Genomic DNA, 19,280 nt, shown 5'->3' with positions numbered 1-19,280 from the left:
GAGAAAAACCATGAGACTTCCCCCTCGCCACGAGATGAGGTCCGATTCCCCTGCACTGCGTGCAGAGCAATTCCGTGTTGCACATCACACATGAAAGGAGCCTTGATTTCCTTGATGGCACTCCAGAGAAACCCCAAGAACACTGTTTCAAGGCTAGAGGGATCCTGAGGTCACTGTAGCCACACGAAAGAGCTACGTGGACCAAAAATCAACTCGAGATGAGAGGTTAATACCTGGCTTCGACTCCAGAGGAATACCACCTTACCACAAACACCTCAAGAGGAGGATTCTCTCAGCTCTAGCTATGTGAGAGGGACCCTGAGTTTGCGGCCTCAAGTGGAATGGACACCGCGATGCCCTGACTCGAAATAAGGCCGGATATCCCTGCAGTGACTTGAATGCAGGCTCGTCTTGCATCTCCCAAGACGAAAGGATGTCTGAATCCCCTGTGGAGACCACAGAGAAAGACCTAGTTCCCCACCTCATGGCGACTGGAGGCCTCACATCCTTTGAAAACTCCAGAGGTACGCGGAGATCAGTGCCTCCAAAGGAGACGATGCCTGACTCCTCGTGAAACTTGACAGGAGACCCAGAATTCCTGTGGCACGTGGAAAGGGACACTTGGTCTCCCGCCTCAGCTGGAGAGGCGTCCCAATTGCCCTGCCAAGCCTCGAGGAGAATCCCGAGTTGTCCCTCGCAACTAGGCAGGAGTCCTGACGTCGCTGAACAAACACGTGGGTGGAAGGGCCATCCCCGTGGTAACTCGAGAATATATCCAAGGTTCCCGCCGCAACTCGAGAAAAACTATGAGACTTCCCCCTCGCCGTGAGATGAGGCCCAATTCCCCTGCACTGCATGCAGAGCAATGCCGTGTTGCACATCAAACATGAAAGGAGCCTTGATTTCCTTGATGGCACTCCAGAGAAACCCCAAGAACACTGTTTCAAGGCCTGAGGGATCCTGAGGTCACTGTAGCAACACGAAAGAGCTCCGTGGACCAAAAATCAACTCGAGATGAGAGGTTAGTCCCTGGCTTCGACTCCAGAGGAATACCACCTTACCACAAGCACCTCAAGAGGAGGCTTCTCTCAGCTCTAGGTATGTGAGAGGGACCCTGAGTTTGCGGCCTCAAGTGGAATGGACACCGCGATGCCCTGACTCGAAATAAGGCCGGATATCCCTGCAGTGACTTGAATGCAGGCTCGTCTTGCAACTCCCAAGACGAAAGGATGTCTGAATCCCCTGTGGAGACCACAGAGAAAGACCTAGTTCCCCACCTCATCGCGACCGGAGGCCTCACATCCTTTGAAAACTCCAGAGGTACGCGGAGATCCTTGCCTCCAAAGGAGACGATGCCTGACTCCTCGTCAAACTTGATAGGAGTCCCAGGTTTCCTGTGGCACGTGGAAAGGGATCCTTGGTCTCCCGCCTCAGCTGGAGAGGCGTCCCAATTGCCCTGCCAAGCCTCGAGGAGAATCCCGAGTTGTCCCTCGCAACTAGGCAGGAGTCCTGACGTCGCTGAACAAGCACGTGTGTGGAAGGGTCATCCCCGTCGTAACTCGAGAATATACCCCAGGTTCCCGCCGCAACTCGAGATAAACCATGAGACTTCCCCCTCGCCGCGAGATGAGGCCCGATTCCCCTGCACTGCGTGCAGAGCAATGCCGTGTTGCACATCACACATGAAAGGAGCCTTGATTTCCTTGATGGCACTCCAGAGAAACCCCAAGAACACTGTATCAAGGCTAGAGGGATCCTGAGGTCACTGTAGCAACACGAAAGAGCTCCGTGGACCAAAAATCAACTCGAGATGAGAGGTTAGTCCCTGGCTTCGACTCCAGAGGAACACCACCTTACCACAAGCACCTCAAGAGGATGCTTCTCTCAGCTCTAGGTATGTGAGAGGGACCCTGTGTTTGCGGCCTCAAGTGGAATGGACACCGCGAAGCCCTGGTTCGAAATAAGGCCGGATATCCCTGCAGTGACTTGAATGCAGGCACGTCTTGCATCTCCCAAGACGAAAGGATGTCTGAATCCCCGGTGGAGACCACAGAGAAAGTCCTAGTTCCCCACCTCATCGCGACCGGAGGCCTCACATACTTTGAAAACTACAGAGGTACGCGGAGATCAGTGCCTCCAAAGAAGATGATGCCTGACTCCTCGTGAAACTTGATAGGAGTCCCAGAATTCCTGTGGCACGTGGAAAGGGACCCTTGGTCTCCCGCCTCAGCTGGAGAGGCGTCCCAATTGCCCTGCCAAGCCTCGAGGAGAATCCCGAGTTGTCCCTCGCAACTAGGCAGGAGTCCTGACGTCGCTGAAAAAACACGGGGGTGGAAGGGCCATCCCCGTCGTAACTCGAGAATATACCCCAGGTTCCCGCCGCAACTCGAGAAAAACCATGAGATTTCCCCCTCGCCGCGAAATGACCCCGAATCCCCTGCACTGCGTGTAGAGCAATTCTGTGTTGCACATCAAACATGAAAGGAGCCTTGATTTCCTTGATGGCACTCCAGAGAAACCCCAAGAACACTGTTTCAAGGCTAGCGGGATCCTGAGGTCACTCTAGCAACACGAAAGAGCTCCGTGGACCAAAAATCAACTCGAGATGAGAGGTTAGTTCCTGGCTTCGACTCCAGAGGAATACCACCTGACCACAAGCACCTCAAGAGGAGGCTTCTCTCAGCTCTAGGTATGTGAGAGGGACCCTGAGTGTGTGGCCTCAAGTGGAATTGACACCGCGATTCCCTGACTCGAAATAAGGCCGGATATCCCTGCAGTGACTTGAATGCAGGCTCGTCTTGCATCTCCCAAGATGAAAGGACGTCTGAACCCCTGTGGAGACCACAGAGAAAGACATAGTTCCCCACCTCATGGCGACCGGAGGCCTCACATCCTTTGAAAACTCCAGAGGTACGCGGAGATCAGTGCCTCCAAAGGAGACGGTGCCTGACTCCTCGTGAAACTTGATAGGAGTCCCAGGATTCCTGTGCACGTGGAAAGGGACCCTTGGTCTCCCGCCTCAGCTGGAGAGGCATCCCAATTGCCCTGCCAAGCCTCGAGGAGAATACCAAGTTGTCCCTCGCAACTAGGCAGGAGTCCTGACGTCGCTGAACAAACACGTGTGTGAAAGGGCCATCCCCGTCGTAACTCGAGAATATACCCCAGGTTCCAGCCGCAACTCGAGAAAAACCATTAGACTTCCCCCTCGCTACGAGATGAGGCCCGATTCCCCTGCACTGCGTGCAGAGCAATTCCGTGTTGCACATCACACATGAAAGGAGCCTTGATTTCCTTGATGGCACTCCAGAGAAACCCCAAGAACACTGTTTCAAGGCTAGAGGGATCCTGAGGTCACTGTAGCAACAGAAAAGAGCTCCGTGGACCAAAAATCAACTCGAGATGAGAGGTTAGTCCCTGGCTTCGACTCCGGAGGAACCTAACCACAAGCACCTCAAGAGAAGGCTTCTTTCAGCTCTAGGTATGTGAGAGGGACCCTGAGTTTGGGCCTCAAGTGGAATGGACACCGCGATGCCCTGACGCGAAATAAGGCCGGATATCCCTGCAGTGACTTGAATGCAGGCTCGTCTTGCATCTCCCAAGACGAAAGGATGTCTGAATCCCCTGTGGAGACCACAGAGAAAGACCTAGTTCCCCACCTCATCGCGACTGGAGGCCTCACATCCTTTGAAAACTCCAGAGGTATGCGGAGATCAGTGCCTCCAAAGGAGACGATGCCTGACTCCTCGTGAAACTTGATAGGAGTCCCAGGATTCCTGTGGCACGTTGAAAGGGACCCTTGGTCTCCTGCCTCAGATGGAGAGGCGTCCCAATTGCCCTGCCAAGCCTCGAGGAGAATCCCGAGTTGTCCTTCGCAACTAGGCAGGAGTCCTGACGACACTGAACAAACACGTGGGTGGAAGGGCCATCCCCGACGTAACTCGAGAATATACCCCAGGTTCCCGCCGCAACTCGAGAAAAACCATGAGACTTCCCCCTCACTGCGAGATGAGGCCCGATTCCCCTGCACTGCATGCAGAGCAATTCCGTGTTGCACATCACACAAGAAAGGAGCCTTGATTTCCTTGATGGCACTCCAGAGAAACCCCAAGAACACTGTTTCAAGGCTAGAGGGATCCTGAGGTCACTGTAGCAGCACGAAAGAGCTCCATGGACCAAAAATCAACTCGAGATGACAGGTTAGTCCCTGGCTTCGACTCCAGAGGAATACCACCTTACCACAAGCACCTCAAGAGGAGGCTTCTCTCAGCTCTAGCTATGTGAGAGGGACCCTGAGTTTGCAGCCTCAAGTGGAATGGACACCGCGATGCCCTGACTCGAAATAAGGCCGGATATTCCTGCAGTGACTTGAATGCAGGCTCGTCTTGCATCTCCCAAGACGAAAGGATGTCTGAATCCCCTGTGGAGACCACAGAGAAAGACTTAGTTCCCCACCTCATGGCGACAGGAGGCCTCACATCCTTTGAAAACTCCAGAGGTACGCGGAGATCAGTGCCTCCAAAGGAGACGATGCCTGACTCCTCGTGAAATTTGATAGGAGTCCCAGGATTCCTGCGGCACGTGGAAAGGGACCCTTGGTCTCCCGCCTCAGCTGGAGAGGCGTCCCAATTGCCCTGCCAAGCCTCGAGCAGAATCCCGAGTTGTCCCTCGCAACTAGGCAGGAGTCCTGACGTCGCCGAACAAACACATGGGTGGAAGGGCCAAACCCGTCGTAACTCGAGAATATACCCCAGGTTCCCGTCGCAACTCGAGAAAAACCATGAGACTTCCCCTTCACAGCTAGATGAGGCCCGATTCCCCTGCACTGCGTGCAGAGCAATTCCGTCTTGCAAATCACACATGAAAGGAGCCTTGATTTCCTTGATGGCACTCCAGAGAAACCCCAAGAACACTCTTTCAAGGCTAGAGGGATCCTGAGGTCACTGTAGCAACAAGAAAGAGCTCCGTGGACCAAAATCAACTCTAGATGAGAGGTTAGTCCCTGGCTTCGACTCCAGAGGAATACTACCTTACCACAAGCACCTCAAGAGGAGGCTTCCCTCAGCTCTAGCTATGTGAGAGGGACCCTGATTTTGCGGTCTCAAGTGGAATGGACACCGCGATGCCCTGACTCGAAATAAGGCCGGATATCCCTGCAGTGACTTGAATGCAGGCTCGTCTTGCATCTCCCAACATGAAAGGATGTCTGAATCCCCTGTGGAGACCACAGAGAAAGACCTAGTTCCCCACCTCATGGCGACCGGAGGCCTCACATCCTTTGAAAACTCCAGAGGTACGCGGAGATCAGTGCCTCCAAAGGAGACGATGCCTGACTCCTCGTGAAACTTGATAGGAGTCCCAGGATTCCTGTGGCACGTGGAAAGGGACCCTTGGTCTCCCGCCTCAGCTGGAGAGGCGTCCCAATTGCCCTTCCAAGCCTCGAGGAGAATCCCGAGTTGTCCCCCGCAACTAGGCAGGAGTCCTGACGTCGCTGAACAAACACGTGTGTGGAAGGGCCATCCCCGTCGTAACTCGAGAATATACTCCTGGTTCCCGCCGCAACTCGAGAAAAACAATGAGACTTCCCCCTCCCCGCGAGATGAGGCCCGATTACCCTGCACTGCGTGCAGAGCAATTCCGTGTTGCACATCACACATGAAAGGAGCCTTGATTTCCTTGATGGCACTCCAGAGAAACCCCAAGAACACTCTTTCAAGGCTAGAGGAATCCTGAGGTCACTGTAGCAACAAGAAAGAGCTCCGTGGACCAAAAATCAACTCTAGATGAGAGGGTAGTCCCTGACTTCGACTCCAGATGAATACCACCTTACCACAAGCACCTCAAGAGGAGGCTTCTCTCATCTCTAGGTATTTGAGAGGGACCCTGAGTTTGCGGCCTCAAGTGGAATGGACACCGCGTTGCCCTGACTTGAAATAAGGCCGGATATCCCTGCAGTGACTTGAATGCAGGTTCGTCTTGCATCTCTCAAGACGAAAGGATGTCTGAATCCCCTGTGGAGACCACAGAGAAAGACCTAGTTCCCCACCTCATCGCGACCGGAGGCCTCACATCCTTTGAAAGTTCCAGAGGTACGCAGAGATCAGTGCCTCCAAAGGAGACGATGCCTGACTCCTCGTGAAACTTGATAGGAGTCCCAGGATTCCTGTGGCACGTGGAAAGGGACCCTTGGTCTCCCGCCTCAGCTGGAGAGGCGTCCCAATTGCCCTGCCAAGCCTCGAGGAGAATCCCGAGTTGTCCCTCACAACTAGGCAGGAGTCCTGACGTCACTGAACAAACACGTGGGTGGAAGGGCCATCCCCGTCGGATATCGAGAATATAACCCAGGTTCCCGCCGCAACTCGAGAAAAACCATGAGACTTCCCCCTCGCCGCGAGATGAGGCCCGATTCCCCTGCACTGCGTGCAGAGCAATTCCGTGTTGCACATCACACATGAAAGGAGCCTTGATTTCCTTGATGGCACTCCAGAGAAACCCCAAGAACACTGTTTCAAGGCTAGAGGGATCCTGAGGTCACTGTAGCAACACGAAAGAGCTCCGTGGACCAAAAATCAACTCGAGATGAGAGGTTAGTCCCTGGCTTCGAATTCAGAGGAATACCACCTTACCACAAGCACCTCAAGAGGAGGCTTCTCTCAGCTCTAGCTATGTGAGAGGGACCCTGAGTTTGCAGCCTCAAGTGGAATGGACACCGCGATGCCCTGACTCGAAATAAGGCCGGATATTCCTGCAGTGACTTGAATGCAGGTTCGTCTTGCATCTCCCAAGACGAAAGGATGTCTGAATCCCCTGTGGAGACCACAGAGAAAGACTTAGTTCCCCACCTCATGGCGACCGGAGGCCTCACATCCTTTGAAAACTCCAGAGGTACGCGGAGATCAGTGCCTCCAAAGGAGACGATGCCTGACTCCTCGTGAAATTTGATAGGAGTCCCAGGATTCCTGCGGCACGTGGAAAGGGACACTTGGTCCCCCGCCTCAGCTGGAGAGGCGTCCCAATTGCCCTGCCAAGCCTCGAGCAGAATCCCGAGTTGTCCCTCGCAACTAGGAAGGAATCCTGACGTCGCCGAACAAACACATGGGTGGAAGGGCCAAACCCGTCGTAACTCGAGAATATACCCCAGGTTCCCGTCGCAACTCGAGAAAAACCATGAGACTTCCCCTTCACCGCTAGATGAGGCCCGATTCCCCTGCACTGCGTGCAGAGCAATTCCGTCTTGCAAATCACACATGAAAGGAGCCTTGATTTCCTTGATGGCACTCCAGAGAAACCCCAAGAACACTGTTTCAAGGCTAGAGGGATCCTGAGGTCACTGTAGCCACACGAAAGAGCTCCGTGGACCAAAAATCAACTCGAGATGAGAGGTTAGTCCCTGGCTTCGACTCCAGAGGAATACCACCTTACCACAAGCACCTCAAGAGGAGGCTTCTCTCAGCTCTAGATTCGTGAGAGGGACCCTGAGTTTGCGGCCTCAAGTGGAATGGACACCGCCATGCCCTGACGTGAAATAAGGCCGGATATCCCTGCAGTGACTTGAATGCAGGCTCGTCTTGCATCTCCCAAGACGAAAGGATGTCTGAATCCCCTGTGGAGACCACAGAGAAACACCTAGTTCCCCACCTCATCGCGACCAGAGGCCTCACATTCTTTGTAAACTCCAGAGGTAGGCGGAGATCCTTGCCTCCAAAGGAGACGATGCCTGACTCCTCGTCAAACTTGATAGGAGTCCCAGGTTTCCTGTGGCACGTGGAAAGGGACACTTGGTCTCCCCCCTCAGCTGGAGAGACGTCCCAATTGCCCTGCCAAGCCTCGAGGAGAATCCCGAGTTGTCCCTCGCAACTTGGCAGGAGTCCTGACGTCGCTGAACAAGCACATGTGTGGAAGGGCCATCCCCGTCGTAACTCGAGAATATACCCCAGGTTCCCGCCGCAACTCAAGAAAAACCATGAGACTTCCCCCTCGCCGCGAGATGAGGCCGATTCCCCTGCACTGCGTGCAGAGCAATTCCGTGTTGCACATCACACATGAAAGGAGCCTTGATTTCCTTGATGGCACTCCAGAGAAACCGCAAGAACACTGTTTCAAGGCTAGAGGGATCCTGAGGTCACTGTAGCCACACGAAAGAGCTCCGTGGACCAAAAATCAACTCGAGATGAGAGGTTAGTCCCTGGCTTCGACTCCGGAGGAACCTAACCACAAGCACCTCAAGAGAAGGCTTCTCTCAGCTCTAGGTATGTGAGAGGGACCCTGAGTTTGGGTCTCAAGTGGAATGGACACCGCGATGCCATGACGCGAAATAAGGCCGGATATCCCTGCAGTGACTTGAATGCAGGCTCGTCTTGAATCTCCCAAGACGAAAGGATGTCTGAATCCCCTGTGGAGACCACAGAGAAAGACCTAGTTCCCCACCTCATCGCGACCGGAGGCCTCACATCCTTTGAAAACTCCAGAGGTATGCGGAGATCAGTGCCTCCAAAGGAGACGATGCCTGACTCCTCGTGAAACTTGATAGGAGTCCCAGGATTCCTGTGGCACGTGGAAAGGGACCCTTGGTCTCCTGCCTCAGATGGAGAGGCGTCCCAATTGCCCTGCCAAGCCTCGAGGAGAATCCCGAGTTGTCCTTCGCAACTAGGCAGGAGTCCTGACGACACTGAACAAACACGTGGGTGGAAGGGCCATCCCCGACGTAACTCGAGAATATACCCCAGGTTCCCGCCGCAACTCGAGAAAAACCATGAGACTTCCCCCTCACTGCGAGATGAGGCCCGATTCCCCTGCACTGCGTGCAGAGCAATTCCGTGTTGCACATCACACAAGAAAGGAGCCTTGATTTCCTTGATGGCACTCCAGAGAAACCCCAAGAACACTGTTTTAAGGCTAGAGGGATCCTGAGGTCACTGTAGCAGCACGAAAGAGCTCCATGGACCAAAAATCAACTCGAGATGAGAGGTTAGTCCCTGGCTTCGACTCCAGAGGAATACCACCTTACCACAAGCACCTCAAGAGGAGGCTTCTCTCAGCTCTAGGTATGTGAGAGGGACCCTGAGTTTGCAGCCTCAAGTGGAATGGACACCACGAAGCCCGGACTCGAAATAAGTCCGGATATCCCTACAGTGACTTGAATGCAGGCTCGTCTTGCATCTCCCAAGATGAAAGGATGTCTAAATCCCCTGTGGAGACCACAGAGAAAGACTTAGTTCCCCACCTCATCGCGACCGGAGGCCTCACATCCTTTGAAAACTTCAGAGGTACGCGGAGATCAGTGCCTCCAAAGGACAGGATGCCTGACTCCTCGTGAAACTTCTTAGGAGTCCCAGGATTCCTGTGGCACGTGGAAAGGGACCCTTGGTCTCCCGCCTCAGCTGGAGAGGCGTCCCAATTGCCCTGCCAAGCCTCGAGGAGAATCCCGAGTTGTCCCTCGCAACTAGGCAGGAGTCCTGACGTCACTGAACAAACACGTGGGTGGAAGGGCCATCCCCGTCGGAAATCGAGAATATATCCCAGGTTCCCGCCGCAACTCGAGAAAAACCATGAGACTTCCCCCTCGCCGCGAGATGAGGCCCGATTCCCCTGCACTGCGTGCAGAGCAATTCCGTGTTGCACATCACACATGAAAGGAGCCTTGATTTCCTTGATGGCACTCCAGAGAAACCCCAAGAACACTGTTTCAAGGATAGAGGGATCCTGAGGTCACTGTAGCAACACGAAAGAGCTCCGTGGACCAAAAATCAACTCGAGATGAGAGGTTAGTCCCTGGCTTCGAATTCAGAGGAATACCACCTTACCACAAGCACCTCAAGAGGAGGCTTCTCTCAGCTCTAGCTATGTGAGAGGGACCCTGAGTTTGCAGCCTCAAGTGGAATGGACACCGCGATGCCCTGACTCGAAATAAGGCCGGATATTCCTGCAGTGACTTGAATGCAGGCTCGTCTTGCATCTCCCAAGACGAAAGGATGTCTGAATCCCCTGTGGAGACCACAGAGAAAGACTTAGTTCCCCACCTCATGGCGACCGGAGGCCTCACATCCTTTGAAAACTCCAGAGGTACGCGGAGATCAGTGCCTCCAAAGGAGACGATGCCTGACTCCTCGTGAAATTTGATAGGAGTCCCAGGATTCCTGCGGCACGTGGAAAGGGACCCTTGGTCTCCCGCCTCAGCTGGAGAGGCGTCCCAATTGCCCTGCCAAGCCTCGAGCAGAATCCCGAGTTGTCCCTCGCAACTAGGCAGGAGTCCTGACGTCGCCGAACAAACACATGGGTGGAAGGGCCAAACCCGTCGTAACTCGAGAATATACCCCAGGTTCCCGTCGCAACTCGAGAAAAACCATGAGACTTCCCCTTCACCGCTAGATGAGGCCCGATTCCCCTGCACTGCGTGCAGAGCAATTCCGTCTTGCAAATCACACATGAAAGGAGCCTTGATTTCCTTGATGGCACTCCAGAGAAACCCCAAGAACACTCTTTCAAGGCTAGAGGGATCCTGAGGTCACTGTAGCAACAAGAAAGAGCTCCGTGGACCAAAATCAACTCTAGATGAGAGGTTAGTCCCTGGCTTCGACTCCAGAGGAATACTACCTTACCACAAGCACCTCAAGAGGAGGCTTCTCTCAGCTCTAGCTATGTGAGAGGGACCCTGATTTTGCGGTCTCAAGTGGAATGGACACCGCGATGCCCTGACTCGAAATAAGGCCGGATATCCCTGCAGTGACTTGAATGCAGGCTCGTCTTGCAGCTCCCAACATGAAAGGATGTCTGAATCCCCTGTGGAGACCACAGAGAAAGACCTAGTTCCCCACCTCATGGCGACCGGAGGCCTCACATCCTTTGAAAACTCCAGAGGTACGCGGAGATCAGTGCCTCCAAAGGAGACGATGCCTGACTCCTCGTCAAACTTGATAGGAGTCCCAGGATTCCTGTGGCACGTGGAAAGGGACCCTTGGTCTCCCGCCTCAGCTGGAGAGGCGTCCCAATTGCCCTGCCAAGCCTCGAGGAGAATCCCGAGTTGTCCCCCGCAACTAAGCAGGAGTACTGACGTCGCTGAACAAACACGTGTGTGGAAGGGCCATCCCCGTCGTAACTCGAGAATATACCCCTGGTTCCCGCCGCAACTCGAGAAAAACAATGAGACTTCCCCCTCCCCGCGAGATGAGGCCCGATTACCCTGCACTGCGTGCAGAGCAATTCCGTGTTGCACATCACACATGAAAGGAGCCTTGATTTCCTTGATGGCACTCCAGAGAAACCCCAAGAACACTCTTTCAAGGCTAGAGGAATCCTGAGGTCACTGTAGCAACAAGAAAGAGCTCCGTGGACGAAAAATCAACTCTAGATGAGAGGGTAGTCCCTGACTTCGACTCCAGATGAATACCACCTTACCACAAGCACCTCAAGAGGAGGCTTCTCTCATCTCTAGGTATTTGAGAGGGACCCTGAGTTTGCGGCCTCAAGTGGAATGGACACCGCGTTGCCCTGACTTGAAATAAGGCCGGATATCCCTGCAGTGACTTGAATGCAGGTTCGTCTTGCATCTCTCAAGACGAAAGGATGTCTGAATCCCCTGTGGAGACCACAGAGAAAGACCTAGTTCCCCACCTCATCGCGACCGGAGGCCTCACATCCTTTGAAAATTCCAGAGGTACGCAGAGATCAGTGCCTCCAAAGGAGACGATGCCTGACTCCTCGTGAAACTTGATAGGAGTCCCAGGATTCCTGTGGCACGTGGAAAGGGACCCTTGGTCTCCCGCCTCAGCTGGAGAGGCGTCCCAATTGCCCTGCCAAGCCTCGAGGAGAATCCCGAGTTGTCCCTCACAACTAGGCAGGAGTCCTGACGTCACTGAACAAACACGTGGGTGGAAGGGCCATCCCCGTCGGAAATCGAGAATATAACCCAGGTTCCCGCCGCAACTCGAGAAAAACCATGAGACTTCCCCCTCGCCGCGAGATGAGGCCCGATTCCCCTGCACTGCGTGCAGAGCAATTCCGTGTTGCACATCACACATGAAAGGAGCCTTGATTTCCTTGATGGCACTCCAGAGAAACCCCAAGAACACTGTTTCAAGGCTAGAGGGATCCTGAGGTCACTGTAGCAACACGAAAGAGCTCCGTGGACCAAAAATCAACTCGAGATGAGAGGTTAGTCCCTGGCTTCGAATTCAGAGGAATACCACCTTACCACAAGCACCTCAAGAGGAGGCTTCTCTCAGCTCTAGCTATGTGAGAGGGACCCTGAGTTTGCAGCCTCAAGTGGAATGGACACCGCGATGCCCTGACTCGAAATAAGGCCGGATATTCCTGCAGTGACTTGAATGCAGGCTCGTCTTGCATCTCCCAAGACGAAAGGATGTCTGAATCCCCTGTGGAGACCACAGAGAAAGACTTAGTTCCCCACCTCATGGCGACCGGAGGCCTCACATCCTTTGAAAACTCCAGAGGTACGCGGAGATCAGTGCCTCCAAAGGAGACGATGCCTGACTCCTCGTGAAATTTGATAGGAGTCCCAGGATTCCTGCGGCACGTGGAAAGGGACCCTTGGTCTCCCGCCTCAGCTGGAGAGGCGTCCCAATTGCCCTGCCAAGCCTCGAGCAGAATCCCGAGTTGTCCCTCGCAACTAGGCAGGAGTCCTGACGTCGCCGAACAAACACATGGGTGGAAGGGCCAAACCCGTCGTAACTCGAGAATATACCCCAGGTTCCCGTCGCAACTCGAGAAAAACCATGAGACTTCCCCTTCACCGCTAGATGAGGCCCGATTCCCCTGCACTGCGTGCAGAGCAATTCCGTCTTGCAAATCACACATGAAAGGAGCCTTGATTTCCTTGATGGCACTCCAGAGAAACCCCAAGAACACTCTTTCAAGGCTAGAGGGATCCTGAGGTCACTGTAGCAACAAGAAAGAGCTCCGTGGACCAAAATCAACTCTAGATGAGAGGTTAGTCCCTGGCTTCGACTCCAGAGGAATACTACCTTACCACAAGCACCTCAAGAGGAGGCTTCTCTCAGCTCTAGCTATGTGAGAGGGACCCTGATTTTGCGGTCTCAAGTGGAATGGACACCGCGATGCCCTGACTCGAAATAAGGCCGGATATCCCTGCAGTGACTTGAATGCAGGCTCGTCTTGCAGCTCCCAACATGAAAGGATGTCTGAATCCCCTGTGGAGACCACAGAGAAAGACCTAGTTCCCCACCTCATGGCGACCGGAGGCCTCACATCCTTTGAAAACTCCAGAGGTACGCGGAGATCAGTGCCTCCAAAGGAGACGATGCCTGACTCCTCGTCAAACTTGATAGGAGTCCCAGGATTCCTGTGGCACGTGGAAAGGGACCCTTGGTCTCCCGCCTCAGCTGGAGAGGCGTCCCAATTGCCCTGCCAAGCCTCGAGGAGAATCCCGAGTTGTCCCCCGCAACTAAGCAGGAGTACTGACGTCGCTGAACAAACACGTGTGTGGAAGGGCCATCCCCGTCGTAACACGAGAATATACCCCTGGTTCCCGCCGCAACTCGAGAAAAACAATGAGACTTCCCCCTCCCCGCGAGATGAGGCCCGATTACCCTGCACTGCGTGCAGAGCAATTCCGTGTTGCACATCACACATGAAAGGAGCCTTGATTTCCTTGATGGCACTCCAGAGAAACCTCAAGAACACTCTTTCAAGGCTAGAGGAATCCTGAGGTCACTGTAGCAACAAGAAAGAGCTCCGTGGACCAAAAATCAACTCTAGATGAGAGGGTAGTCCCTGACTTCGACTCCAGATGAATACCACCTTACCACAAGCACCTCAAGAGGAGGCTTCTCTCATCTCTAGGTATTTGAGAGGGACCCTGAGTTTGCGGCCTCAAGTGGAATGGACACCGCGTTGCCCTGACTTGAAATAAGGCCGGATATCCCTGCAGTGACTTGAATGCAGGTTCGTCTTGCATCTCTCAAGACGAAAGGATGTCTGAATCCCCTGTGGAGACCACAGAGAAAGACCTAGTTCCCCACCTCATCGCGACCGGAGGCCTCACATCCTTTGAAAATTCCAGAGGTACGCAGAGATCAGTGCCTCCAAAGGAGACGATGCCTGACTCCTCGTGAAACTTGATAGGAGTCCCAGGATTCCTGTGGCACGTGGAAAGGGACCCTTGGTCTCCCGCCTCAGCTGGAGAGGCGTCCCAATTGCCCTGCCAAGCCTCGAGGAGAATCCCGAGTTGTCCCTCACAACTAGGCAGGAGTCCTGACGTCACTGAACAAACACGTGGGTGGAAGGGCCATCCCCGTCGGATATCGAGAATATACCCCAGGTTCCCGCCGCAACTCGAGAAAAACCATGAGACTTCCCCCTCGCCGCGAGATGAGGCCCGATTCCCCTGCACTGCGTGCAGAGCAATTCCGTGTTGCACATCACACATGAAAGGAGCCTTGATTTCCTTGATGGGACTCCAGAGAAACCCCAAGAACACTGTTTCAAGGCTAGAGGGATCCTGAGGTCACTGTAGCAACACGAAAGAGCTCCGTGGACCAAAAATCAACTCGAGATGAGAGGTTAGTCCCTGGCTTCGACTCCAGAGGAATACTACCTTACCACAAGCACCTCAAGAGGAGGCTTCTCTCAGCTCTAGCTATGTGAGAGGGACCCTGAGTTTGCAGCCTCAAGTGGAATGAACACCGCGATGCCCTGACTCGAAATAAGGCCGGATATTCCTGTAGTGACTTGAATGCAGGCTCGTCTTGCATCTCCCAAGACGAAAGGATGTCTGAATCCCCTGTGGAGACCACAGAGAAAGACTTAGTTCCCCACCTCATGGCGACCGGAGGCCTCACATCCTTTGAAAACTCCAGAGGTACGCGGAGATCAGTGCCTCCAAAGGAGACGATGCCTGACTCCTCGTGAAATTTGATAGGAGTCCCAGGATTCCTGCGGCACGTGGAAAGGGACACTTGGTCCCCCGCCTCAGCTGGAGAGGCGTCCCAATTGCCCTGCCAAGCCTCGTACAGAATCCCGAGTTGTCCCTCGCAACTAGGAAGGAATCCTGACGTCGCCGAACAAACACATGGGTGGAAGGGCCAAACCCGTCGTAACTCGAGAATATACCCCAGGTTCCCGTCGCAACTCGAGAAAAACCATGAGACTTCCCCTTCACCGCTAGATGAGGCCCGATTCCCCTGCACTGCGTGCAGAGCAATTCCGTCTTGCAAATCACACATGAAAGGAGCCTTGATTTCCTTGATGGCACTCCAGAGAAACCCCAAGAACACTCTTTCAAGGCTAGAGGGATCCTGAGGTCACTGTAGCAACAAGAAAGAGCTCCGTGGACCAAAATCACCTCTAGATGAGAGGTTAGTCCCTGGCTTCGACTCCAGAGGAATACTACCTTACCACAAGCACCTCAAGAGGAGGCTTCTTTCAGCTCTAGCTATGTGAGAGGGACCCTGATTTTGCGGTCTCAATTGGAATGGACACCGCGATGCCCTGACTCGAAATAAGGCCGGATATCCCTGCAGTGACTTGAATGCAGGCTCGTCTTGCATCTCCCAACATGAAAGGATGTCTGAATCCCCTGTGGAGACCACAGAGAAAGACCTAGTTCCCCACCTCATGGCGACCGGAGGCCTCACATCCTTTGAAAACTCCAGAGGTACACGGAGATCAGTGCCTCCAAAGGAGACGATGCCTGACTCCTCGTGAAACTTGATAGGAGTCCCAGGATTCCTGTGCACGTGGAAAGGGACCCTTGGTCTCCCGCCTCAGCTGGAGAGGCGTCCCAATTGCCCTGCCAAGCCTCGAGGAGAATCCCGAGTTGTCCCCCGCAACTAGGCAGGAGTCCTGACGTCGCTGAACAAACACGTGTGTGGAAGGGCCATCCCCGTCGTAACTCGAGAATATACCCCTGGTTCCCGCCGCAACTCGAGAAAAACAATGAGACTTCCCCCTCCCCGCGAGATGAGGCCCGATTACCCTGCACTGCGTGCAGATCAATTCCGTGTTGTACATCACACACGAAAGGAGGCTTGATTTCCTTGATGGCACTCCAGAGAAACCCCAAGAACACTGTCTCAAGGATAGAGGGATCCTGAGGTCACTGTAGCAACACGAAAGAGCTCCGTGGACCAAAAATCAACTCGAGATGAGAGGTTAGTCCCTGGCTTCGACTCCAGAGGACAACCACCTTACCACAAGCACCTCAAGAGGAGGCTTCTCTCAGCTCTAGGTATGTGAGAGGGACCCTGAGTTTGCGGTCTCAATTGGAATGGACACCGTGATGCCCTGACTCGAAATAAGGCCGGATATCCCTGCAGTGACTTGAATGCAGGCTCGTCTTGCATCTCCCAAGACGAAAGGATGTCTGAATCCCCTGTGGAGACCACAGAGAAAGACCTAGTTCCTCACCTCATGGCGACCGGAGGCCTCACATTCTTTGTAAACACCAGAGATACGCGGAGATCCTTGCCTCCAAAGGAGACGATGCCTGACTCCTCGTGAAACTTGATAGGAGTCCCAGGATTCCTGTGGCACGTGGAAAGGGACCCTTGGTCTCCCGCCTCAGCTGGAGAGGCGTCCCAATTGCCCTGCCAAGCCTCGAGGAGAATCCCGAGTTGTCCCTCGCAACTAGGCAGGAGTCCTGACGTCGCTGAACAAACACGTGTGTGGAAGGGCCATCCCCGACGTAACTCGAGAATATACCCCAGGTTCCCGCCGCAACTCGAGAAAAACCATGAGACTTCCCCCTCGCCGCGAGATGAGGCCCGATTCCCCTGCACTGCATGCAGCGCAATTCCGTATTGCACATCACACATGAAAAGAGCCTTGATTTCCTTGATGGCACTCCAGAGAAAACCCAAGAACACTGTTTCAAGGCTAGAGGGATCCTGAGGTCACTGTAGCAACACGAAAGAGCTCCGTGGACCAAAAATCAACTCGAGATGAGAGGTTAGTCCCTGGCTTCGACTCCAGAGGAATACCACCTTACCACAAGCACCTCAAGAGGAGGCTTCTCTCAGCTCTAGCTATGTGAGAGGAACCCTGAGTTTGCGGCCTCAGGTGGAATGGAAACCGCGATGCCCTGACTCGAAATAAGGCCGTATATCCCTGCAGTGACTTGAATGCAGGCTCGTCTTGCATCTCCCAAGATGAAAGGATGTCTGAATCCCCAGTGGAGACCACAGAGAAAGACCTAGTTGCCCACCTCATGGCGACCGGAGGCCTCACATCCTTTGAAAACTCCAGAGGTATGCGGAGATCAGTGCCTCCAAAGGAAACGATGCCTGACTCCTCGTGAAACTTGATAGGAGTCCCAGGATTCCTGTGGCACGTGGAAAGGGACCCTTGGTCTCCCGCCTCAGCTGGAGAGGCGTTCCAATTGCCCTGCAAAGCCTCGAGGAAAATCCCGAGTTGTCCCTCGCAACTAGGCAGGAGTCCTGCCGTCACTGAACAAACACGGGGGTGGAAGGGCCATCCCCGTCGTAACTCGAGAATATGCCCCAGGTTCTCGCCGCAACTCGAGAAAAACCATGAGACTTCCCCCTCGCCGCGAGATGAGGCCCGATTCCCCTGCACTGCGTGCAGAGCAATTCCGTGTTGCACATCACACATGAAAGGAGCCTTGATTTCCTTGATGGCACTCCAGAGAAACCCCAAGAACACTGTTTCAAGGCTAGAGGGATCCTGAGGTCACTGTAGCAACAGGAAAGAGCTCCATGGACCAAAAATCAACTCGAGATGAGAGGTTAATCCCTGGCTTCGACTCCAGAGGAACCTAACCACAAGCACCTCAAGAGGAGGCTTCTCTCAGCTCTAGGTATGTGAGAGGGACCCTGAGTTTTCGGCCTCAAGTGGAATGGACACCGCGATGCCCTGACGCGAAATAAGGCCGGATATCCCTGCAGTGACTTGAATGCAGGCTCGTCTAGCATCTCCCAAGACGAAAGGATGTCTGAATCCCCTGTGGAGACCACAGAGAAAGACCTAGTTGCCCACCTCATGGCGACCGGACGCCTCACATCCTTTGAAAACTCCAGAGGTTCGCGGAGATCAGTGCCTCCAAAAGAGACAATGCCTGACTCCTCATGAAACTTGATAGGAGTCCCAGGATTCCTGTGGCACGTGGAAAGGGACCCTTGGTCTCCCGCCTCAGCTGGAGAGGCGTCCCAATTGCCCTGACAAGCCTCGAGGAGAATCCCGAGTTGTCCCTCGCAACTAGGCAGGAGTCCTGCCGTCGCTGAACAAACACGTGTGTGGAAGGGCCATCCCCGTCATAACTCGAGAATATAGCCCAGGTTCCCGCCGCAACTCGAGAAAAACCATGAGACTTCCCCCTCGCCGCGAGATGAGGCCCGATTCCCCTGCACTGCATGCAGCGCAATTCCGTGTTGCACATCACACATGAAAAGAGCCTTGATTTCCTTGATGGCACTCCAGAGAAACCCCAAGAACACTGTTCCAAGGCTAGAGGGATCCTGAAGTCACTGTAGCAACAGGAAAGAGCTCCATGGACCAAAAATCAACTCGAGATGAAAGGTTAATCCCTGGCTTCGACTCCAGAGGAACCTAACCACAAGCACCTCAAGAGAAGGCTTCTCTCAGCTCTAGGTATGTGAGAGGGACCCTGAGTTTGCGGCCTCAAGTGGAATGGACACCGCGATGCCCTGACGCGAAATAAGGCCGGATATCCCTGCAGTGACTTGAATGCAGGCTCGTCTTGCATCTCCCAAGACGAAAGGATGTCTGAATCCCCTGTGGAGACCACAGAGAAAGACCTAGTTGCCCACCTCATGGCGACCGGACGCCTCACATCCTTTGAAAACTCCAGAGGTACGCGGAGATCAGTGCCTCCAAAAGAGACAATGCCTGACTCCTCATGAAATTTGATAGGAGTCCCAGGATTCCTGTGGCACGTGGAAAGGGACCCTTGGTCTCCCGCCTCAGCTGGAGAGGCGTCCCAATTGCCCTGACAAGCCTCGAGGAGAATCCCGAGTTGTCCCTCGCAACTTGGCAGGAGTCCTGACGTCGCTGAACAAGCACATGTGAGGAAGGGCCATCCCCATCGTAACTCGAGAATATACCCCAGGTTCCCGCCGCAACTCGAGAAAAATCATGAGACTTACCCCTCGCCACGAGATGAGGCCGATTCCCCTGCACTGCGTGCAGAGCAATTCCGTGTTGCACATCACACATGAAAGGAGCCTTGATTTCCTTGATGGCACTCCAGAGAAACCCCAAGAACACTGTTTCAAGGCTAGAGGGATCCTGAGGTCACTGTAGCCACACGAAAGAGCTCCGTGGACCAAAAA

The sequence above is a fragment of the Cervus elaphus genome, chromosome 25 (genome assembly GCF_910594005.1).
Source record: "Cervus elaphus chromosome 25, mCerEla1.1, whole genome shotgun sequence".
In the NCBI taxonomy this organism is placed as follows: domain Eukaryota; kingdom Metazoa; phylum Chordata; class Mammalia; order Artiodactyla; family Cervidae; genus Cervus; species Cervus elaphus.
This window is presented reverse-complemented; position numbering follows the sequence as displayed.